The sequence below is a fragment of the Calidris pugnax genome, unplaced genomic scaffold, assembly GCF_001431845.1.
Source record: "Calidris pugnax isolate Ruff unplaced genomic scaffold, ASM143184v1 scaffold470, whole genome shotgun sequence".
In the NCBI taxonomy this organism is placed as follows: Eukaryota; Metazoa; Chordata; class Aves; order Charadriiformes; family Scolopacidae; genus Calidris; species Calidris pugnax.
The window spans coordinates 491,771-515,154 of NW_015092761.1; the positions used below are offsets into that span (position 1 = coordinate 491,771).

General features: G+C 52.2%; 1 protein-coding gene across 1 annotated transcript in view; it reads right to left on the bottom strand.

Moving 5' to 3' along the window:
- Positions 1-23,384, bottom strand: part of MYOCD (myocardin) — a 290,754-nt gene that overhangs the window by 252,309 nt on the left and 15,061 nt on the right. The window lies entirely within an intron of this gene.

Genomic DNA, 23,384 nt, shown 5'->3' on the forward strand with positions numbered 1-23,384 from the left:
GCAGCACCCAACCTTGCCAGTCTTGGCCAGCAAGCCAGAACAAAGGGATGCATGCAGGACCAAAAAAAAAAGGAGGGCTCAGATGGAGTGAAGATGACTCTCTGTGGAAAGCCCAGGACAACTTGGTCTGGTGAACCATGTCCCTGGTGTGTGTAAGTAGTAGGAGAGCTGGGCCAAAGTCCCAACAGTCTGTTCCAGCTCCAAACCGACCACCATGCCCAACCCCTGTGGGTTTGGCGTCCCCCTCGAGGACCCAGACCAAACTAGCTTGGTGAGTAAAGGTCACACACACTGCAGCTGAACATCTTCCTGGCAGAGGCATGATAGAAGCATTAAGTAACGTTGAGTAAACTTTGTTTAAAGGAGACAGCTGTGCAACTGGAATGAGCTACAAATGAGTGAGATTCCCAATGACGTGTCTCCAGCTCTGCTGGAGTCTCCCACCGCCCACAGCGCAGTGCTTGGAGGGCTCTGTCCCCAAGGAGAAGGCATGCAGCAGAAACCTGGTTGGAGTTTTGGCAGAAGGTTTTGGCTCACAGTCTCGCCTCTCTTCCAAAAAGTCTACCCAGGGAACAGGTTTGAATGATACGCAACCGCCGACCTCTGCCTCTGGGCTCCCTTGGGATGCTGCACCCAGGCAAAAACCATTCCGGAGGAAAGTGTTCTTCCAGCAAGTCAGGATAGAAGATGGCATGTGTCTGAAACATAAACTATGGCCCACTGGGGACAATCAGACAACCTGGGGCACAGAGACCTGCAATTCCAGCTGAAGCCTTGAACACTGGTAGAAGTGTAGTAGGAAGTGGCAACATCCTTTGAAACAGTTCAGAAAACAAGTCAAGACTTTTTCTTTGGGCATAGGGCTTTCAGGTTTCAGAAGTTCCAAGCCCTTTGTAGGGCTTGAAGAACATGCCTGAAACCTGCTCCCATCCCCACCAGCCAGGAAGAGGTGAAGCACCATCTGCAGCCATCAGAAGGTGAGTCAGGCCTGGGCAGCTGGGCAGGAGGGAGAGCTGAGCTGGGGACCCTGAGCCTGAATGAGCTCCATCCCTGAACTGTCCCTGAATGAGATTTGCCACTGAAAGACGGGGCTCATATTTCTGGAGAAACAGAGCAATGTCAGGTATTGCCTGGGAAGACACCTAGACATAGTTCTCCTGCAATGAGTCCCAGGCCAGGAAAGGGATCTCATGACCACAAAATTAATAAATAATCACTTGCTATTTTTTTCTGAGTCAGGGTAGCAAGGTCAGAGCAAGCAGAGGACAGAAAGGGATGGACATCTGTATTGTGCAAGGATGTTCTGTAACTGAATGAGGACCCTGAGGAATGACACCAGGGCAAAAACCCAAAAGACGCAAAACCCCTCACTGATGGAGAAAAGCCACATTAAAGCAAATAACACTTATGGTGAGAGTGACTACATGGCTGAGGAGAGGATCTGGCAGAAAAGTGTATGTATATGGCCCAACCTAAGGAAAGCGATTATTGGGTTCTGTGAGAGCATCAAACAGTGAAGCAAATGGGAAAGACCTGGGGTCCCAGGCTAACAGAAGCCCCAGGAGAGGAGCTGCTGCTTCTGCAGCCCTTATGATGCAGATGAGAGAGGGCACAGTGTCCCATGGTCCTTCACAGCCACCCGTGCTCACAAGGTTCCTGTGGCCTCTTCGAGCTTCCAGGAAAGGAAACAAGGGTTAATGAGCATGTTGGGGAGAAGCGGAGCCTGGGGGTGCATAGTCTGTCTGTGTGGGTGTGTTTAAAGGAGTTCAGCCTAAGAGATTCCTTAGATTGTGGTGTTATCTCTCACGGCAAGGGATGGGAGCCCAACTCAAACCGGAGGAAGTTTAAGTATCAGGCTCCAGCGAGCGGTAGTGCCTGGGAAGGGGCTAGCCAAGCGCCAAGGGGGGGACTCAGCTGGGGTCCCATGCCCATTCCAGCCTATAAAAGGCTCTTTGCGTGTCAGAAACAGAATTGACTTCCACTCCTGACAGGTCCTAAGCTCTAATGTCTCCTAATAAACTCCCTATCTTTATGCAAAGGAGTTGCTTCATGTATACAAGATAGGCAGAACCATGCGGCTCAGAGCCAGCCTGAACTTACAGGGCAAGGACTGTCTTTGCACTCTGGAAGTCTGCTTCGAGAAATGTCTCTGCTCCAATGACAGGAGCAATGTTCAGAGAACTGCTCTCCTCCACAGCGTTCCTTTTCCCCAGGCCTGTCACACTTTGCATTTGTGCAGCTTTCGTCTCAATTGTCCGTTCTGATGTTTTCCCCAGGGAGTACCTTCTCCTCCCTGCCATGGGGACAGCACTTCTCCTGATGGCTGGCATAGTACCAGCACACAAAAAATTAGGCACCATCTGCTTCTCCTTCAGACTTTGTTTCAAGAATGAAAAGAAATATGCTAAAGTATGAAGGAAAAAGGAAGGATGAACCCTGGACACCTGAGTTCTCTTCCAGACAGTCTTGCTATAACTGTGGCCCTTTTTAGTCTCTGTTTTCACAGTTATAAGAGGAGGCAGTGACATCTTTCTGCTTTGAATGCTTACAGCCAAGGGTGGAGATGAGTGACGGAGAGATGTAGGCTGGTGGCATCTCAGGGGGGAAGTTGGGTTCATGCTTGCCCCAGCTGTCTCCATACTGGACACATACAGGAATAAGACCTTGGTGTCACAAGCTTTTCCACAGAGACCACAAGCGTCACAAGAGTTACCAAGCATCAAGAGCCAGTTGTCTCCCTCCATCAGTTTGTAGTGATCGGTGTAATGAGTTGTTCCTTGGATGAGAGCAATGTGGTAATAATATGCCACCGCAAATAGTCATTCAAGGTCAATATTATGAACTTGCCAGAAGAGAAGCCATACCCTGAGGAGGGCAACCACAAGGCACAGAGGTGGCAGTGCCCACATATGGCTGATGTGCCAGGAACCACATAATTCCCCACCATCTGACAACACCGTGGGGAATCAGCCGTGCCATGACTGAGGACCTCAGCTGGAAACAGCTCCCAGCCACAGTCCTGTCACTTCAACAGCCCACAAACAGTGACTGACAGAAGGGACACACAGCCATTGCTGAACCCTTGCTGGCCTTAAATATGGTTTGAATACACAGGATAAAACCGTGGGGAGTTTTGTAAAACATAAATAGGGTGAGTTAGGTGACCAAAGTGTTCTCCCCACAGTCATTGCTGCACCGCATCTCACTGCTTACTGCCACACAGACCTATGAAACTGGAGTTTTATACAGAATACTTGCTTTCTAAAGAGGCATCAAGAGGAGAATCTGTTACCGTTGCAGCCATGGACCCTCCATGGTCCCTTGCTGCCACATGCTGCTCATCTGCTCCCAGAAAATGTGTGCACCCAACTTCATGTCTCCACTTCTCCACCCGCAGTGTCTGGTCACCAGGGCGAGTTGTGCACTGACCTGTTTAGAAGCTGTTAACCCATATTGCAGATGCATCTCAGGGCTCTCCTGGATCACACAACTCCACACAACTCCCTGGGGCAGTTTCTTCAGCCTTGGAGTCAATATGTGACTTTTCCCCCAATTGCAGACGCTCTGAGAAGCATCGGCTCAGGTCAGGGAATGGCATTCTCTCTATAGGGACATTCTCTTTATAGGGACATTCCATCTATAGGGACATTCCGTCTATAGGGACATTCCCACGACACTGTGCAGAAAGCACAGCTGCTACTCAGTGCTCTGATCCCCATCTAAGCAGCAGCCTTTTCCCTGCAGCAAGCCCACTTGCATTAACCTCCCCTCCTCACCAAAGTCCCTGCTCCTCTCTGGCTGGCACAACTTACATCCTGGAACCCCCCTGGAGGACAGTTTTCAGCTGCTGGATGATGAATCTTCTCTGGATGAGCTCTATCTCCCTCCACATCTCCAGCCCTCTCCATACCTCTCCAGGAGCTATGGTCACCTGCAAGTGTTAGCAGGAGAACTTTTCCACTACTGGGTCAATGAAGCAGTGCTGGAACCTCAGCTAAATAGTGACCCATGCAGACACATCCACACAGCACTGCTCTGCACCAGAGTGACCTGCTCTGCTTCACGATCACTGCTAAGACCACAATACCACACTCCTCCTCTTCAAACTGATATACATCTGCCCCAGGGTTCACTGAGCCCAACATCCCCCCACCCAAGGCATAGTCGGTCACTCTGTTCCCTTCCCTGGACAGGGAGGCAAGGTCCTAAAATGGCACCTGGTAGCCAGGACTAGGTAGACCTGCTGGTGCTCAATGCCAGTCTCTTCTTTCACCCCCTAGCAGCTCTTGGCCCCACAGGGCCACTGCAGAAGCTGCCATCAGCCGGGCACTCAGTGCCCCACAGCTGCCTGGACTACCACAGGTGGGCTCTACTGAAGTGCTCCTGGAGAGGGCAGCTGGGGCCAGCAGGAACCCACTCGAGTTGTGAGATGTGCTTGCTGGCAGTCAGCAGACGGAATGTCCTTAAATCTGAAGTCCCCTGGGGAGAATCAATGCTCTCCAATTTGCTGGGACGGCCGGGGTCTGCTGCGCCAACCCACACTGACCTCTGCTCATGGCCTTGTCCCAAGGCTTCTTGACACCAAAAAGCAATCAAGAAAACCCAGTGTGGAAGAATAAACACAGTCTATGATACCCAATTTGGGCTGCTGGACACTGGGAAGGGCAGAGAAACTTTGGGTGGATTTCACAAGCCTTTAGATAATTTATATTGGGACACTGGGGTTAGTGGCTCTGGGCACTGGCCCAGGCACCAGGGTTAGCTGGCTCCCACCGCTGTCCCAGGCATGGAGGTTACGCAGATCCTCGTTTACCAGGTCAGATGCCAAGTCTGCCCTGAGGGCTGATCCAGCATGACTGACCAAAGGCAGCCTTAAGCTGCAAGAAGTCAGGTGTGGAGCAGGAGAGAAGCAAGAAGCAGCAGGTGGATGCTGATACCCAGAGCAGCAGAAGGTCCCCCCATTGCTGAGGACAGGGCAGGGTCAGTCAGTCCCAGATGCCAGATGAACACAATGCAAGAAGTTGATGCTCAACCTCTTCTGCACCACAACTCATCAGACTCCTGGGCCCGCTCCTGGGGAAGAGCTATTGACCTGTCCCACTAGCATGATGGACATCATGGGGCTAGTGCAGCCAAAGGTGGCATGTCGAGTAGAGCCCCAAAGAGCTCCTCATCCCACCCAGCACCCCCAGCAAAAAGCATTCTTTCTGAGCACCCCAAGAGGCTTTCTTTTGCAAACCCTTCCAGATAAACTCAACTTATTTAGCTGATAATATATAAACAGTTTATCAGCTTTGCGCATTTGCAGTGCAGCGGGATGGATGTTGTTCTTGGAATTCTGTTTGGTCATAATATTTAGAAGAGGGCTCTGATAGCAAAGATAAGCAGCTCGCCCGCAGCAGATGGCTCGCAAGACGCTCAGCGGAGCCAACATTCTGCAGGGAATGAATAAACTTGTAATGCAAGTTGTTTGTAAGTGGTTTTAGCTAAATGTCACATGTAAGACTGCACAGACATGCTCTGTCCAAGGTGTTTGAATTTATAGGAGCAAGGATTCAAAGTCAGGGGCCAAATTTGCTTTTAAACTTCCTTAAACAAACGTACAGAGGATAAAATACCTCTGGATCTGCTCTTTGAGTAGGGGTGTGAGCAAGATGCGTGCAAAGACACAGCCCATCCTTCCCCAGCAGGTCCTTGCCAAGGAGCTGTGCCTGCCACCATGCCCAGCACAGGCTGCCGGGACGAGACAGGGCACCGTGACCCCTGCTGAAATCCCCCTGACCTCCACCCACTTTATAAATGACCTTCATTGTGGCTGGTTCATTCACCTTTCTACATAAGGGGTGCAGGGAAAGGCTCCCTTCCAAGCAAGTACCCAGCGAACTCTTGTTCTGCCCCCTCTAACCGGGCTGTGGCTGGATCCCAGGGAAGCTCTGGGCAGCTGTGTACATCAAAGGCAACCCGGAGATGAGGTCCTCCACAGCAGCCACCTCTCTGGCCCTTGCTGGAGAGGTGCTCAGCAAAGGGGATGCCAAGACACCCCAAGGTCACAGCTCTGCAGAGGCAGGAGGTTGTGGCAGGAGCCATCCAGGCTGTCCTTGGTTCACAAGCCTTGTGTTAGGGCGGTGGACACCATGTGGGTGGGCCTGGTGCTGCAGAGCATGGCCAGGGCTTGGGCTCTGCCTGGAGCCTGGGGACATGCAGTCTCCAGCTGCCACACCACCAGCCTTAGCTGCTCTGTCTGTCCTCATCTGGGGTCCCGGTGGGTTTCTCCATCCACTGCGGGAGCCAGTAAAGGGTTCAACATGCACCACTTCTGGTCACTGGGAGCAGTGGTGGCTGTCTGGTGACTGCCCACCCCATCATAGTCCCCCAAAACAGAGTACCACAGTTTCCAGTGCCTCCCTTCTCAGCACAACCTCCCCTCCCCTTCCCACCTCTCAGGCACAGCAATGTTGTTGATCTCCGAAAGATGTAACTGTGGGAGACCACACCAAGGAAGATGCCAAACTCCTGCCTCGCAAGTGAGGGGACACCTTGGGCAGAGCTGCCTGTCCACTGGAGAAGGCTCTGTGGGGCTGCCGGCACAAACCACGATACCCGGGGATGGAGCCCTGCACCTGCACCGTGAGCGTGTGTCCTTCCTGGTACCCAGGGGTAGGAACAGGTACCATGAACACTGCCACCAGCACAGCTGCTGATGGCCCATGAGCAACAGACTGTCCCTCACCCAGAACACACCCCTGGGGCTGCCCTGCCCAGGAAGATCTGCACTGCTTCATCCCACAGTGCTCTGATAAACTAAAAGTACTCTTTTCACTACAGTCTAGAAGGAAAAACACACAAGAGATGGTGTTAATATGTATTTTTTCTAGTTTTTTCTTTAAAGTCTTCTGCACAGCTCAGTAAAGGCAGGCAGACGGTCACTCTCCTGGAGATCCCATACGGGCTGAGCCTCGTACCAGAGTATCGGGTGGAAAATCAGTCTGTACCAATTGCATGAGCACAGCTGCCTGGAGGAGCTCAACTGAGAGGATCCTCTCGTAAGTCACCTCCACACCCAGAAGTGACTCCAGGACTGGCTACTCAGGTCAGATGAACATACACAAAAGGAAAGAGGCTGAAGCCAAAGAATATTTGTCTTGCCCTGTGTGGCATGAGTTAATGGACTTGCTGTTTCCAGCCCACTCCATTCATCCAGCCTTTGTCTTCCAGGTACTGAAGTGTCACACAGGTCACACTGCTCCAGCATGTCCTCATGTTAGAACTGCATCGAGCTTTGTTTCCAAAAAAAATCAGCCTTCTGTCCCAACATAATAGTGTTGGGCTTCTTTAAGTGCATCTCCTAATTGTCTGGATTTATGAGGCCTCCACTGAAATGTTGAAGACAGCATTTAGAGTCCCTCAGTTCTTGTTCTGTTTAATTCATTCCCTTTTTCCCTGGGTTGCGATTCCAGCTCAGCATGTGAAGCTCTGCCATTGCCAGCAGGCTCCTTCATTTCCAAAATGAGGCAGATCAAAATCTCTGCGATTCTCTTCCTTTCCCTCTTGTGGTCTCTCTTCACCTTTTTCACAAGTTGTTTCATTGGCAAATTAACCAAGGGCTGGTCACTCTGTTCACCCTGCACAATCCTGGCACTGGGGATGCGAGTTCCTCTGGCCAGCAACAGTGACTTTCTTGTTTTCCTCAGGAGGACATCGCATTTGCAAACCTGTATGGGCTTAGTGTTAGGATGCATTCAGAAAATTTCATCTGCTCTGCAAGCTCATCAGTAACATCAGTCCTCCAACTTTATCTCCCCACTGCATCCTCATGGAATATTTTCGCTTGACACAGCCTAATGGATGTGTACACTCAGGATGTAGGTGATCCATGATCCTTCTCCAGAAAATGTTTGATTTTATTAATAAGAAGGATTTAACTGAAGTAATGTGATCATTTTATATCTGAACTGAGATTCAATGCAGGATAGTCATGTACTGATTCCTACTTGTGCTTAATTCTTCTGCACTTCCCCAGGCCTTCTGCTGCAGTCCAACTCAGCTGGAGCATATAGAGCTGGTTATCCTACTCTGGTCCTTCAGCACCTCTGCAAACCAGCCACCAAGAAATACCCTTGCCAACTGCAGCTAACATGAGTGGCCAGAGGCACGGGCTCTTTTGAGACCTATGAGTCTAGACTCAGTGCACAAGAGAAGACTTCTAAGGTCCAACAGCAGACCATGGACCCTGGTCACACTCAGTGAGCCCTGTCTCTACTTCTCAAGGACCAGGAATTGTGACCTGGAAACTTCAGAGTAGTAGAAGAACCAGAAGATGAACCAGCAGCAGAGCAGAGCTCAGCTGCCCCCTCCCCTGCCTCAAGAGGATCCCTCCACAGACGGGGTCCTTCAGAGCTGCGCCAGCAGCTGTTGCTCTCCATTGAGATGCAGCCATTGAACAATCCCTCTCTAATTGGCATTGTTTGCTAAAAATAAACTCCTCCTGCTCAATGAAACACAGCCAGGAAGACACAGCTCCCCCAGGGCTTGGGCTCTCCATCAGCCCAGCTGCCCGCATGCATGGCTGCGATCCTGCTGCAGGAACGCCCAAGCTGCTGGTGGTGGCACGGGCAAGTCAATCCTTCATTAGCTGGGTGAACTCTTGAAGACTGTGACTGCATTTCCTCCAGGTGCCAGCTCTTCCACAACATGTGGGACAGCTGCCTTGACAGTAGGTCGTGAGTGCCCAGCACAGAGTTACTCCCGCTCTATCCAAGAGGGAGTGTCCCACTGGTTTGGGTCCATCCCGGGTGGTCATGTACCCCCCCACATCCCCAGCAGTAAAAGCATGGTCCCAGGCAACCAGCACTGAAACACTCCTACCCAAAAGAGGGGAGGAAGGCAGATAGCAAACTTCATATGTTGAATTTCCTAAAACTAACTATAAATGGTAAAAACTCAAAGTGTTGCTTTCTCTGGAGGTTTTCATGCAAAATAACCCCAAGAACAGCAGCTTCAACTTTTATTCGGATGAGAAAACATTCTTTTATTTTGACATCATTTTTGTCCGTTTTTATCATAGGGATAAAGTATCTTTTATCTGGACATAATGCATCAAGTTGCAGAGTGAGTCATAAAGTGAATCTATACAATTGAGCCAACATGCTGTGCTTCGGTGAGGACTGGCAACGTCTAAATGTCACACTCAAGGTACACGGCAATATACAGACATCTCTGCTCTCCAAGCAAGCAGAGTCTGCTTTGGTTGAAGTGGCAGAAGAAACCGTTGGTGTCACCTCACTCATGCAGGGCTGTTGGAAAGCTGGGCATGGACCAGATCACATGAGTGAACCTGTCTCACACCTACTTAATTCAGCAGAGATGGGGAGTTTATCGATCTGCCGCGGATTTCGTTACACACACTGACACGTAGGCAGGTGTGGGAGCTGCTGTGGGTTGATGGCTGATGCTCTGTCAGCGAGGACTGAGCAGTTTCCATCAGAGGCATTCGTGGGCTCCCCATGTTTAGTGTCAAGCATTCAGCAGATTAGCTTGGGGGCTGGAAGCACCGATACACAGCCCTGTGCTGCTTGTATGGGAAGGCAACCCTTGCACAAGCTGCAGAGATGTGACATAGATGTAAGACAGCAGGAAGAAATAAAGCCTCGTTACTTCCTAGATTGCTTCAGACTTTTGGTCTCCTTGTCCTGGACAGGCTGCTGAGCCAGCTAAGGGCAAGGAGGAAGAGGGTCCCAAAGTACTACAGCACTTTATGTCCCCGGGGCTGCCCGCACCCATCTTTTGCCACCCTGCAGGGTCCATACCAGCAGACAGACAGGGCAGGGCTGCATGGCACATCTACTGCTTCAGGGGAGGTGTCACCACAGCATGTGGCCTTCCTTTAGATGAGTCCCCAAAACTCTCATACCAGGAAGAGGAGTAAAAGCAAAGTGCTAATCTAACCAGGTTGTGCTCCCCAGATATGGGGCAGATACATCTAACCCATGCCATGGGTAAGCCTTCAGAAAAAAACATGGTTGTCTTTGCAAGGCTTAGGACAGCTTCCCAGAGCAGAGGAGGCTCAGTGCTGGACACCAGCCACTCCTCCAAAAAGCTCAGACCAGCATGCCAGGGGACAGTGATGGGGACAGGCCTCTCTCCTCACCAGACCTCACCATGCACCTTGGTGGAGAGCAGGCTGCGAGGTGGGCACTGAATTGCCCTAGAGATGGCAGAAGAACTCTACTGCTGGTGGCCAAGTGCTGCCCCAGGGGTGATGCAGAGCTAACACTAGGTGTCCTCCACTGTCCTGCTCACCGTGTGAGGACCCATCCTGCTCTCCTTGCCCTCCTGGACACTATCAGAAAAAGGCACTGGCACCTCTGCTGGGGATAGTCATTTTTCCTAGGTTGGGAAATTTCAGCTTTGCTCTGTTCCAGCTTCCCTGCCCAGCTCTGCCCAGAAAACCTGCCCACGAGCTGCCAGTTTGGATCCCAGGTCAGAAAGGAAAAAGACCTGCTCTTTGTCTCTGTGTATTGTTATTTCCTTGTAGAACCTTGCCATTAGTCAAACAACAGAGAGGACACGAAAAAATAAACTGACTTGCTTCTAGCTCTGAACCAATCCAGCCACCTATACATGGACACGGAGGCTCACAGAGACAGGAGGAGTTTATTGATGAGTAGGTGAGGACTGAAATGAGCTCTGCTGATCTAAAAGCAGCAGTTGAGGGCTGCCTTTCTAGAGATGCCACTGAACTGCCTTTGGCTGCTAAATGAGAGGAGAGGTTTGGGATCAGGAGTCAGAGCTGTGGGCACCGAGGGCACTGAGGCCAGGTTAGCAGCAGCAGCAGCTCTGACACTGCAAACCAGGACCAGGGCCACAGCTCGGCATCCCTAGGTGACAGATTTCCTCCAGACAGGGACACAATCAGCCATCTCTTGCTCCTCCAGGGAAGACAATGTGACAGCTTTTATCCACCCTCTCCTGCGAGGGGTCTTTCACTCCCCAGGGCCCTCACCCACCCCCTCGCTCAACTCCTACAAAGCTGTTGGATTAAAATTCAAAGGTGAAAGCACAGCAGGAAACGCTTTGATACCAGGATACGGACCAGCCGAGGAATGTTACAGGATTTTTCCATGGCTGTTTCTTCTCAAGCATGTACACAAGCAGCACTGGGTTATGCAACTTTGCATCGGTGCCTTTCAGCTGCTCCGGGCAGGGCAGAAGCGGGTGTTATTTAGAATACCCCTCTCCTTAAATCAAACTGAGAAATGTGCACTGGCACGAGCAGCAGGATTGGCAAGGTATGCCAATTCCAAGTGTTCCCACTAATTTGTACAGCCCAGCATCCTTCTGAGAGCAAGGGAAACCCTGAAAGCCCACAGCAGTCTAACACTGTGCCATCCGATGGGAGCATATGTCTTGAGGGTGGGTGGTGAAGTCCTTGTGGTTGTGGCCTGCTTGGCTGACAGCGTGGTCTGGCCACATGGCACTGAAAAATGCACACCTTATAGATTTGGATTCGCTTATCCTGAGGGGGCAGCTCCCCTTAACCTTCCCACAGACGGTCTCCTTCCACTCCTGTGCTCCAGGAGCACCCTACTGCTACCCGTTGCTCCAACAGCTGCAGGACACAGCCATGGTGCCACGTGAATGGCAGGAGACCTCGGCCTCAGCCTGGAACAGAAGGGCATGGGAAGAAGGACACTCCATCACAGCTTCTTCCCACATACCTGATGTTCAGGAGCCTCAGGACCAGACAAAAGCGTGTCTTTCAGCTTTGAAGATCTCAGCTTTGCTGTCTGGCCCCATGATCTCCTTGGGGTTGAGTTGCGGGAGGACAGAGGCCACCTAGTTCTGCTGTTGGGGATCTGCCAAAGGTTCTGCCCTGTTCTCAGTGACAATCTCAGCTGGATGCCCCCGCTTCCAGTGAGAAGGGGAAGGATGCTGTTGAGGGAACCAAACATCTCCTCTTTGAAGTCACAGGCTCTGCAGAAAGTGCAGCCCCAACGTGGGTGTTTGGTGGAAGGACCGTGCCTACCACGCTCCTCCTGCTGTTCAGTAGCACTCACATCTCTCATCCTGGAAATCATCACTAGCAGCTTGGAGTCATCATATTTGCAAACCTCTAGAGGGACCGTGGGAGCTCTGCTGCCCATGCGCACTGCAGCCCCCACACATTAGGCTTCCCTCCTTCCCGAAGCTCCAGGCAGGAGTGGGACCACGGCTCCCTGTGGTTCCGGAGGTGGGAGCATTAATGCGAGCAGCTTCTGCAGGTTATATCAGCTTTGCTCCCCCCGGGCTGCTGCTTTCACACCCACCCAGCAGAAGAGCTCTGCTGACGTTCCTGCACGAGCTGTGCCTTGAGCTCTGTGCTCCATCCTGTCAGTCTGTGCTCAGACCCTGAGCTCTGCTGAGCCTCTGGGCTCTGCTGGCCTTAGGGTGACAACCCCCAAGCAAAGGAGGAGAGCTGGGCAGCGCAGCATCCATCTGCTGCTGCTTCAGTCCGTCACCTCCAGCCTTTCCCCAGCACCCTGCAGCTCACGGGATGTCTCTGCAGCTGAATGCAACCCGGGGGCTTGGTGCAAGCACACACAGCACAGCACAAACACACCACACGCTGCACTTCCACCCCCTGCTTCCAGACACGGCTGCCCTGAAGGAATAATTGACTTGGTGGATGTCTGAGAGTTCAGCGCCAGACTGGGTGGCAGAACCAAGCCTGGTGTTCCCAGCCAGCCCGGCCTCCTGGGGACTGCACCACACTGCCTTGGCTTTTATTTTTAGTTCCTCCTTATCGCCCAGGAGGCGGCTGCCAGCGGCTCCCTTCAGTGCAGCACAGGAGAAATGTCAGCTCTGGCAGCGGCCACGCTGGCAGCCAGGCCCGCGGCTGGAGGGCCAGGAGAGCGTGTGCCTCACCGGGGAGCAGCACGGAGAGAGGCAGCCCCGAGCGCAGGCAGGAGGGCTTCCCTGCCGATCCTGCTCCCGGCCACATGCAGCACACAACCCCTAGGAAAACACAGGGTTCGGCTTGCGAGTGTTGGGGGGAGAGGCCTGACAAGCATCCATGTACCTGTGCTCACCACTAGCAAAGGGAAAGATCCCTGACTGCAGGCTGCCACTCTGGGATTTGGGATGGGGGATTGTGCCCCAGTTTTGCTGTGGGTAGAGCTGCCAGGATTTTTTGCCAAACTACAACTGCTGTGACTGTTGTGGCCCTGGCTCTCAACCACCCGCCTCAGCCAAATCCTTGGAGGAAGGTGTCTAGCACAAGATGGGGAGAAAACACAGAGAGGGATGAACCAGCTTTGGCCATATGGCAGGGACCCCTGAGCCGTGATGCACATTCCCTGGAGGGCATGGTTTACCCTAAAAATTATGTAGCAAAAGCTTTCCCAAATAAAGGGGTGATCCAGACCCCCAGCCATGAGCAAAGGTGTCTCCATAGCACACTGATAATTAATTAAGAGAAAGCGTATGTCCACATAGCCGAGGAAAGCTGTCGTGGTTTGGCCTCAGACGGCAACAAAGGACCACGTGCAGCCGCTCGCACAGAGCAGAGCCCTCACGGCCACGCGGCCGGGAGGGGAAGATGGGAATAAAAAGGCAGAACTCGTGGGTTGAGACAAAGGCAATTTTAACAGAACAGAACAAAGAGCAATAACAACAACAATAACAGAGGGGTATACAACCGCGATCACGATACCGCCGCTTGATACCGCCGCGCGCCGACCGCACCCGGGACGCCCCCGACCGCTCTCCTCCCCCGGGGGTCACCGCCTCCTCCCCCCAACTTCCTGTCCCCCCCCCTTCCCGGCTAGCTCCGGCTACCCCTTGGGCATGGCTCACATGGGATGGAATACTTGTGTCCCTCCTAGGTCCTGGGGAGAATTAACCCCATCACCGCCAGACCCAGGACAAAAGCACAGCGCCAGGCAGACAGCGTGGAAAGATCAGGGCTGTCGGTGGGATCATGACTGTATGTGTCAAACAAGCACCAACAGGACTAGCTGCTGAGGGCCAGCAGGGCTTTCGGCACGGGACAGAGATGGGAGAGGCAGAGTGGGAAGCTCAGGCTGCAGCTGGAGCAAACTTCACTCTGCCACCTCCAGGCAGATGAGTGCTGCAGCCTGTCCAGAGAGCAGAGGCGAAAGGTGCTCTGAAAAAATTAGCTACAGCCTGGGATGGTGGAGGAGGGAGATGCAGCCCAGTGCTCCAGATCACTGCTCAGCACACAGGTGCTGTGCAAAGTCCCAGAACACACCACAGACCAAACAGTGGTGCTCTGCCAGGTGCCAAGCAGCCCTGGCCATGAGCTTTGAGGAAGGCAGGATGAAAAAAGCATCTCAGAGAGGCTCAGCTAGCTTCTGCATCACCTCTTGGACAAGCTCATGAAAAGCCATCTCCTCTATCCAACACATCCTGCTCTGGGCCAGCATGAGGGAGGAACAGAGAAAGCTGAAACCCCAGTGAAATCGCAGGAGGTCCCTTGTGGTTCCTGGCTCAGGCTGATGCAGATCCATTTCAGCTGAATGCAAGATTATCTTGACAGCTTGAAAGCTATTCTTAAATGTAGCTCGTGCACAAGCCACTACATAGCGAGAGGAGACACCATAAATCACCGCTTGGTGGACATGGGATACCAAATAAGTGAAGAGGAGATAAGAGACCGTAATATAGGTGTGACTCACTTTGACAAATGTCTTCGAGATGGCAATTCAAGGCCTCATTATTGCAGCTACATGAATCAGCAGAAAAGGTTGTACTACGACAAAGACCTGGATGAATGGATGAATCGGTGGACTCAGACTTGCTACCACATCCTGCGGCACCTCACAATTCCCGCTGGAGTTAAGGGTTGCTGGGCTGATGGACAAGAGCCATGATGCCAGAACCCAGAGACACTTCTGGGGCCAAAGTCAATTCATCCTAGAGCGAGAAGTAACAACTCCACCTCCAAGAGATCAGATTATTCCCAACACTTCTAGGCAGCAAAGGGAATCCCAGGGTAAACAAAATTCCAAACCTTCCTGTTGGCCTGCACTTCCCAAAGGTGGCAAAGGTACAGCAGCTGAGTGGGAACCAGCAAGTCCCTGACCCAATTCCCTGTGTCAGCCTGACCGTTTGTAACAAGGGCTTTCCCATAGCCCTGTGACTTGGGGAAAGACAAAACACAGGAGGAGATCTGTCTCTGCTCTTCAGGAACTGAGAGGAAAGAGAGGAGGAGAAAGCAGATGAACTCCTACACCTCACAGCATGGCTGATCCTGCCTGCCCTCCCGCTCCTCGGCTCAGACACCATGCTTTCCTCCCCTGTCTACCTCTGCAGTGCTGGGCATGAAAGGGGAGAGGGCAAGGAAAACGTTGGCAAGAAAGCAGAGCAGATACAGAGTGCTGATGGAAAACTGCCTGGGATGAACAACATGGGGCTGGGGAGCAGCTGGAAACGTATCCTCAGGGAATCACTGCAAACTCTGCAGCGAGACCCTCATCCCCTCCCTCAAGAATCAAGGATGTACCCTGTGCGGGGAGCCCAGATGTGATCGGGCAGCAATTGTCCCCCCACCACGGGGTCTACGATGACCCAGAAGCCCCAGTGTGATGTTCTCTAGGCTGTGGTGGCAGAAGAGTGCTAGAGTCCTCAAGGCTGCTGTTTGGGAGCGCCCGTGTTGTGACTGCAGGCTTTGCTGGTAGAGTGTGAATACAATATCAGGTTTATGTATTCTTCACATCACTAAAAGCAGCGCTGTCATCAGCAGTGCTTGGACAGGAGACAGCTCTGATGGTCCTGGGCCTGTGACAGGAGCCAGGAAGCAAGCAGCAGTCATTTTCCAGCCTTGGTGGGGCTGGCCCTATCTCAGATGGCTCAGCCAGTCCTTTGGACCAGCCCTGCAAACCCAAAAGGGTCTTTAAATGGTGAGTTTTGAAGGTGCCAGCACCTAACTCAACTGTTTCTCTTAATTTTTGCCTTCTTGCCAGTCCTCTTGTTTTACAGACAGGACATATCACTTTTTCTAATTGCTCAAGGACTCTCTGGCCAGGACCCACGTACGGGTTTCCGCCATTAATAACAGACACGGAGCCATATCTCAACCAGTGTCCATCTCCCTTGCTCACAGCTCCCTCCCTTTCAGGTGTGTCTCTGCCAGAAAAGATTTGGGATCTGTGGCAAACTCCAAGGCTTTCTGAGTGCCTTTGGCCTCCTCCACTGATCTCCAACCCCAACAGAGTGACTATTTGCTTGCTCAGTGCAAGTTTATCCTGGAAGCCCTCATCGATACTCAGCCACATTCGTCACTTGAGTCTCTGCAGACCCTCTGCCAGTTCAGGTGGGGTTTCTTTCTTCTCCTTTTCCCCCCAGCTCTTAGCTCTGCTCGGGCCAGCCCAGAGAGATGCCTGGCTCTAAGCCACACATCAAGAGCTGGTATCAGATCTGGATCACGGAGCCTCTTTTTTATGGGGATAAGTTTGGCAGCAATTGGTCCACTGATGCTGATAGCTGAAAGCTCTCCTCTCGGCTGCTTTTCTCAGCCATTCATTGCACTGGGATCCGAAACCAAGCCAGAGGCACCTCCCGGGGACATTTCACTCCTGGGTCTTTGACCCCATGTGAGAAGAATAGCCCTCCACGTCCTGCACCAGCAGGAGACAGTCTACCGCAAATGCCAGGTCCTGCCCTTCTCCACCTTCTCTGGGTCTTCTTTCCTGGCACTCAGGCAAATGGACTTTCTGCCTCAGCATCTTTTCCTCAGGTATCCCATGAAAACTTCCACAGTGATCTTTAACACTCCTGGTGAGGTGTCCACTTCTCCTACAGCTCCTCTTCATTCCTGGGGCATTTTTTGCAAATATGCCTATCATCTATCTCATTTTAGTTCACCCAGAATGTTAACTCACAGAGTGTGTTATGCACACACTGAGTCAAGCCCTGGGGCCCTATAGGTTTGCACTATTAGACAGAAGCATCAGCAATTGACTCAGATATTTCTTTCATGCTGTCTTACATGCTTACCATCAATGTGTACAAAATCCTGTTTTTCCGTAGATGCTGGGCATCAAATCACAGGAGAAACCCACTGTGTTCACAATTTCTAGCCTTCCCTGAGTCACTGCTCTTCCCAAAACACCTTCTCTTAAGAACTGGCATTTTGTCCCTGCCCAACAATTGCCAGAGCACACAGCTGCCTCTTCATGCCACTGACACTTAGTGCTCTTCGTTCATGTCATTATAAACAGTCACAGCAAAAATGGCCATTAAGCCTAGAAATCTTTAAAAATACTAGCTATTGAGGAAAAGTCATATTACAGAAGGGAGAGAGCAGCAGCAGACAAGACAGACAGTTGTGCACTGGACACATTCATGAGAACACAACAAAGGTTCAGGAGATAAATCTCTTCTGGATACGGCAGAGCAAATTAAAATACGACAAGCCTGACCTGGTCAGCTATGTGAAAGCTGCTCTGTTCTGACCCTGAGTAAAGGAGATCAAAGAAATTTGCACATTCACTCCTTTTTTCTAAGTGTAAGCTTGGTACTCGTAGCTCCAGAAAGTTAGAACAGCTCACAGAGATGTCCTCACTGGAGGAACGTTCCCTTCAAATTTCTTATTTAGTGTTCCAATGAGGTTTTTTTTTTGATTTAATTAGTAAAAAAATGAGACAAAAGCCACTCTGTGCTGCAGTACTGAAAGTACATCCTGATAATTCAGAGTAAACTAACTTACAAGACAGAAGTACTAAGTCCCCAGCCAGCTATTTGAGCAAAGGAAATTCCTGGTTAAACTCCTGCGAGACCCTGCCAATGCTAGGGATACATGAGATAACAGTCCCAGATGAGCCTGACACTACCTTAAAACACTCCTAAAAATTCCTGAGGGGGGTTTAGCATCCACGGATACCTTGCAGAGGAAGCGTTTAAAGGACTAATGGCATCTTTCTGTCCCTTACTCTTTAGGATTCAGAATTCTCATGAGAATTTGTTTTCATGTGGCCATAGTATCAGAGTGCTGGTGGGGAGGGGCCTCTGGACAGAGCTGCTCCAGCTTCCCATCTGGATGTGGTCCCCTCTCCCTGCAGGGATGATGAAAACAGGGAGGACCAAGCAGTTGGTGGCCTCGCAGAGTCACAGCCTCAGGCAGCAGCAGAGGGCTCACCCCTGTGGGGTCCTGGCTGCCAGCAAGAGGTGGCATCCCTTGGCCCCAAGGATACTTCAGAGGACAAAAGCCAGTGCTTGCCCAAGGGATCCCTGTCCTTCTCAAGCACCCCCAGAAGCCTAAAGAGGGAAAGAACCAGGGCATCTCTTGTTCATGCTGGAGGAGGCTGACCAGACCCACCTTAAGCACATCTCCTGATGCCATGGCTGTGTACACCCATGGGTCTCCTCTAAGCAGGTGAAAGGCAGCCACAGGATAATCCTTTAAATGGTTCCACAGTGGCCACCAGTCACAAGACTGGGACATCCAGGAGGCTGCAGCAGCTGTAGGTGATGGATCCGGGTGCCCCAAAAAGACCCTCAGGTCAGCCCAGACTGAGGTGCCTACACCTGCAGTGCTAGAGCAGAGGTGAAGGAGCCCAGTGGCAGGGTTCTAGGGGACCCTTTATGGGTTCTTTTTCCCCTTTGAGTCTCCTCGGGGTGGGATGTCCTGTCCAGCCACAATTTGGTGAGCGCCAGGGTAGAGTCAGCCAAGACACAGCCTAGGACTTGTGCTCAGAGCAGGCTAGTGCCTGGCGGCACCAGGTGTCAGCCTCCTCTTCCCAGGTGCTTTTAACAGCCAGAGAGTGACCCATGGGCCACGTCCTTGCCTGTCCCCAGGGGGTCAGCCCCAGCCTCCAGCAGCCCTTGGTGGAGCAGCAGGTCTGAGGGTTTCCAGATGGCCCTGGGAAGCAAGGGTGGCCATGGCAGCCTCCTGCCAGGGGTCTGTGCCTGATTTGAGCTGTCCCCGGGAAGCAGGGGTGGCCTGGGAAGCACGGTCTCCAGCTCCGTGTGTTGAGCAGGGCGTGCTGGCCCCATCCGAAGGGCTGGCCTGCATCTGCATCCTGCGGGTTTGTCATCTCCCGAGGGGTCAGGCAGCCCCCACAGGGCTCTTGCAGGCAGACTCTCTCCCAGGCCTGCTCCGTGCCAGCAGGCTCCGTGTGAGGCCAGCGCGGCTCGCTTGCACAAGACAACAGAAAGTGATTTTTACACTTGACAACAATGAAGTATTCTTGCGTTTAACAACAAGTATGTGCTCTCTAGACTCAACGCCTTTTGGAAAAGCCCTTAAATCCATCAGTCCCATCCCTCCCTCCCAAGGGGTGCGAATGACAACCTGCCTGTGCTCTGCTTCTGCCTGGGAGGGATGTTCTGGGGCGAGCTGCTCACGTCCCGCGGGACAGCAGGCACCCTGCGCCGCAGGGGGGGAGGGAGGGGGGGAAGGCAAGCCAAGAGCTGCGGCTTCAGCTTGTTGATGGGAAAGAGGGAGGGAGCAGTGGCCAAGGTGGATGCTGGTGCTGCGGCACATTTGGTTCTCTTGCTGGTGCGAGCCCTGGACTCAGAGACCTCAGGGACCTCCAGCAGGTCAGGGCGTAGGGAAGGGCCTGGGGCTGTCACCAGGGGGACCACAGGCAGCCTGGCACCTCTCACACCATGGGAACAGGCGGGCAGCCCTGTGTCATGAGAGGGCACCTAGGGAACAGCAGAACCCTGTGGCTTGCTTGTGGATGGGGGTGCTCAAGCTGACCCGGGGCCCCCTCGCTGCAGCCACCTTGGGAAATGTCCCAGCCCAACCCAGGGGAGCTGCTACCCCGAGCGGTGTGGCCACGGTTAGGGAGTGCAGACTACGTCATGCCAACTTTCAAAGGAAGTTTGGAGTGTTTCATTTTCTTTTCCCTTTCACTATGACTGCAGAGTTAAGGTCCTTTGAACGAGGAGCTGGCCATGTCTGCTGTTCTTGAAGCCTCTCCACAGCTCTGGAAACATCACCGGAAAGCCAATCTGGCAGGATTTCATCATGAACTGCCAGTCTGGAAATCGCAGGTGTATTTGGCAACGTCTTTGTATGGCTGTGCATGGTTCCCACCTTCCAGGAAGCACACCTCGGGAACACCAGCAAGAGAACCAGAAACTCATCCAGAACAAAAGCTCAACCTAATCTAAGAGCCATTCCAGAAATTTTTCCAAATAAAAGAGGGGAAAAAAAAGAAAAGAGAAATTACACACAGGGACCTTCAAGCTGAGTCAAACTGAACATCTTAATTTCTCATCGTCCTTTTAAAGGTTCCCTTCTGTTGGTTTTCAACTGAAAAATGCCACTGATAAACCACTTGCATGCAAACAAAGCCACCTGGGTTTGATCCTGATACTTGAATTCACAAAAATGATTATTTTTTTTCTTTTTTCTGAGATCGGCTGAAAACAGACCTTTTTCTGTGGAAACCATCCATTTGAGTGAAACCCTCTTGTTCAGCAGAAAAGCTCCTGGCCTGGGAAGCAGAGGAGGAGGAAGTGGCTGAGGACCAGACCCTGCAGCCCAGGAAGAGAGGATCCTGTGTCTGGTGCCCCGGCCACCCCAGGGGCATACGTGGCTCCTGCCTTTTGCAGGACCTACATGCTCCTGCCCCCAGCTCAGTGCTGGGCTGTGGCCCCCCAGTGCTACCAGACTGTGCCCTCCTGGGGACATGGGGCTGCTGCCACCCCAGGTGAGGGCTGAGTCCTGGCACCAGGTGTGCTGCGGGTGGCAAGCATCTCCCCTGGGCACATGCCAAGCTCATGGTCATCTCACTCACCCAGGGCAAATGAGATCTGCACCTCCCGCTCACTCCTGTGCTGAAGGATGCCACACGCTCCCATTCCAGGGACACTGGGACACTGCAAGAAACAAGGTGGCTTTCTTGTTGCTGATGTGTGCTGTCATCCAGCCCCATCCCTGCCCCACACCACAGGGTGTCTTGTTGCTGAGGGCAGAGCCCACCCCACAGACAGCCCCCTCCATCCTCACCGCAGGGACCTGCTCCCCACCGGGCACTGACCAAGGGTACAAAAGCAAATGGTTGGTATTTGCATTGTGCACTTGGTCAGAAACGAGCGGCCATGGGGCACAGTGCTTATTTCATCTCAGCTCCATATAACAAGGTATGAGCTCATTTTATCTGCCATGACATCACACGGCATGGTCACCCACAGCCCAGGGTATCGTATGGGGTATGTATTCCCCTCAGAACCGTCTGGCCTATAAATGCCACAATCTTCCCGCACGGAACTAAAAACATTTATTCTGGAAGAGTCTAGATGCTCGTGGCTAAAGGCAATAAATACAGATTTAATTTCATAGTTAATAACCTGTCCAGGGTAAAATGCTCATTTTTTATATCGTTGCCTGCAATCTGACATTACCAACAAGATGTTGCAATACAATATCTGAGTCATTGCGCAGGAGATAATGGTATTTTCTTGAGTTCAATCTGGAGGAGAGTTGGCCCCATTAATCAGGCTTGAAAAAATGATGCCAGAGAGTCTGCCAGAGAGTCTGTCTGGCCTGCTCTGAGCACGAGTTACGTGACCCAGCGCTGCGGGGAGAGGGGGAGAATGAGCAGACCTGGATTTCGGGATGGGCGATCTCCTGGGAGCATGTCCCACGTGCACTGGCCCTTTCTTAGGGTTAGCCAAGAGGCTCCTGAGCTTGGGCTATGAGGGAGTCAAGAGTGATCACGTCATTACAGCTGTGCTTTTGCTGTTACACTGCCCCATGGTTGCTGCTGTCCCACAGTGTGACCAGGGACAGCTGGCCTTCAGGGTCTGGGGGGTTCGGTGGCATGGAGGAACTGGGCAACATGACAGGGTCCCTCAGGTCTGTCCATCACCAGGACAGCAGCCCCATTGCTGCTGAGCCCAGGGACAACAGTGAGCTGCAAAAGCATTTGGTGAAGCAGCTGAGGAAGGAATGTTCATTATGGACATGTCAAAAAAATCTCCCAGCTAGAGACATGGGGAAGGGAAGCCATGAGGAAGCATCATTTCAAAGAAATGCTGCCCTAATAAACATGTGTTAGTCTTGTAGGCCTCCTCAGGATAGGAAACAGAAGAAGAGAAAATGGGATCTGGGAGAGAAGCCTGCCTGGGCTGCCTTGGGCTCTGAGAGCACCAATAGAGCTTGAAAGGTCTGGAGAAAACCAGGAGCTCTCCCAGGAATAATGGGATTTCTTTTCTGCAGGCAAGCAGGAGCGTCTCCAGTTATCCAGGAACACCAGCGTGGGAGGGAGACCTCTCTGGCAGAGTGCTCTTCAATCTGGCAGGCAAAGCCCAGGATTTGCACAGAAATATGCAATGCACTTTTAACACTGAGCACTATTGGCCCATTGGACCAACTTGGCTGGGAATGCAGCAGATTTGCTTTCAGCAAGAAGGCTTTATTACAAGACTGGGTACCTCATTGTAAAAGGAAAGCTTTTTCTTGACCAGACATTGCAGACGGGATGCAAGAATCAGCAGATGAGAGTCCCTGGCCTGCTACACAGAGGTCAGAGCAGATGATTCCTTCTGTCCTTGAAAGCCAGTTTTACTGCTTCTGCAGATACTTAATGTGTGAATGAAAAAGTGACTCATGAGAATAAGACATGTTAACTCCTGCACTCTTACCTGCAGGGCAGCGTGCCATGGCTGGGCAGAGCCAAGGCTGCAGGGCAGAGCTGAGCTTACCCTGGAGTCTAAACCAGGTTACCCCTTGAAAGGAAAGGCTCCTTTCAGCCAAAGCATCCTCACCAGCAGGGTGCATAGACAGGGAGCAATCTGAGACCTCCTCACCTGGTCATCTTGAAATCTCTGGTGGGCCAGCAGAGACCCAACCCCATGGCTTGAGTGGCCAGTCCGTAGCGACATGGTTTTCTTTGGGTTTCAGGCAGGGAAGTGCCTGCAGTGGCCTGGCCAGCTGTATCCATGGCCACCTGCCTTCTCATAGAGCAGCCTGGTGACAGCACCTACCCATGGGGCGACACCCCTTTGGACATGCCTGACATGCAAAGCCGGTGGCAGCCCAGGGAAGGTGCAGGGGGAGGTCTGGTATCTTCTCCCCAGCTGGTTTCCACTCACTTCCCACAGGACTGCATGAGCTCTCCACCGCACGCAGGGTGGTTTGGTTGCTGGACCAGCACACGCTGCCCAACGGTGTCTCCCCATCTCTTCTGAGGATGGAAAAGCTGATCACCGGTGGCACTGTTACCCTGGATCCAGAGTGAACAGTGGGAGCCGTTTCTGGGACAGAGGGGTCCTGCCATGGGCTGGGCAGCTCATGAGAGACCTTCCAGCTGTAGGCATCCTCCACAGAATGAGTCACCACTGCTTGCTCAAATGTTTTGGCAATGAAATGTGGTATTTTGGACAACAAATTCACAATTTCAAAAAAAAAAAAAAAAAAAAAAAAAAAAAAA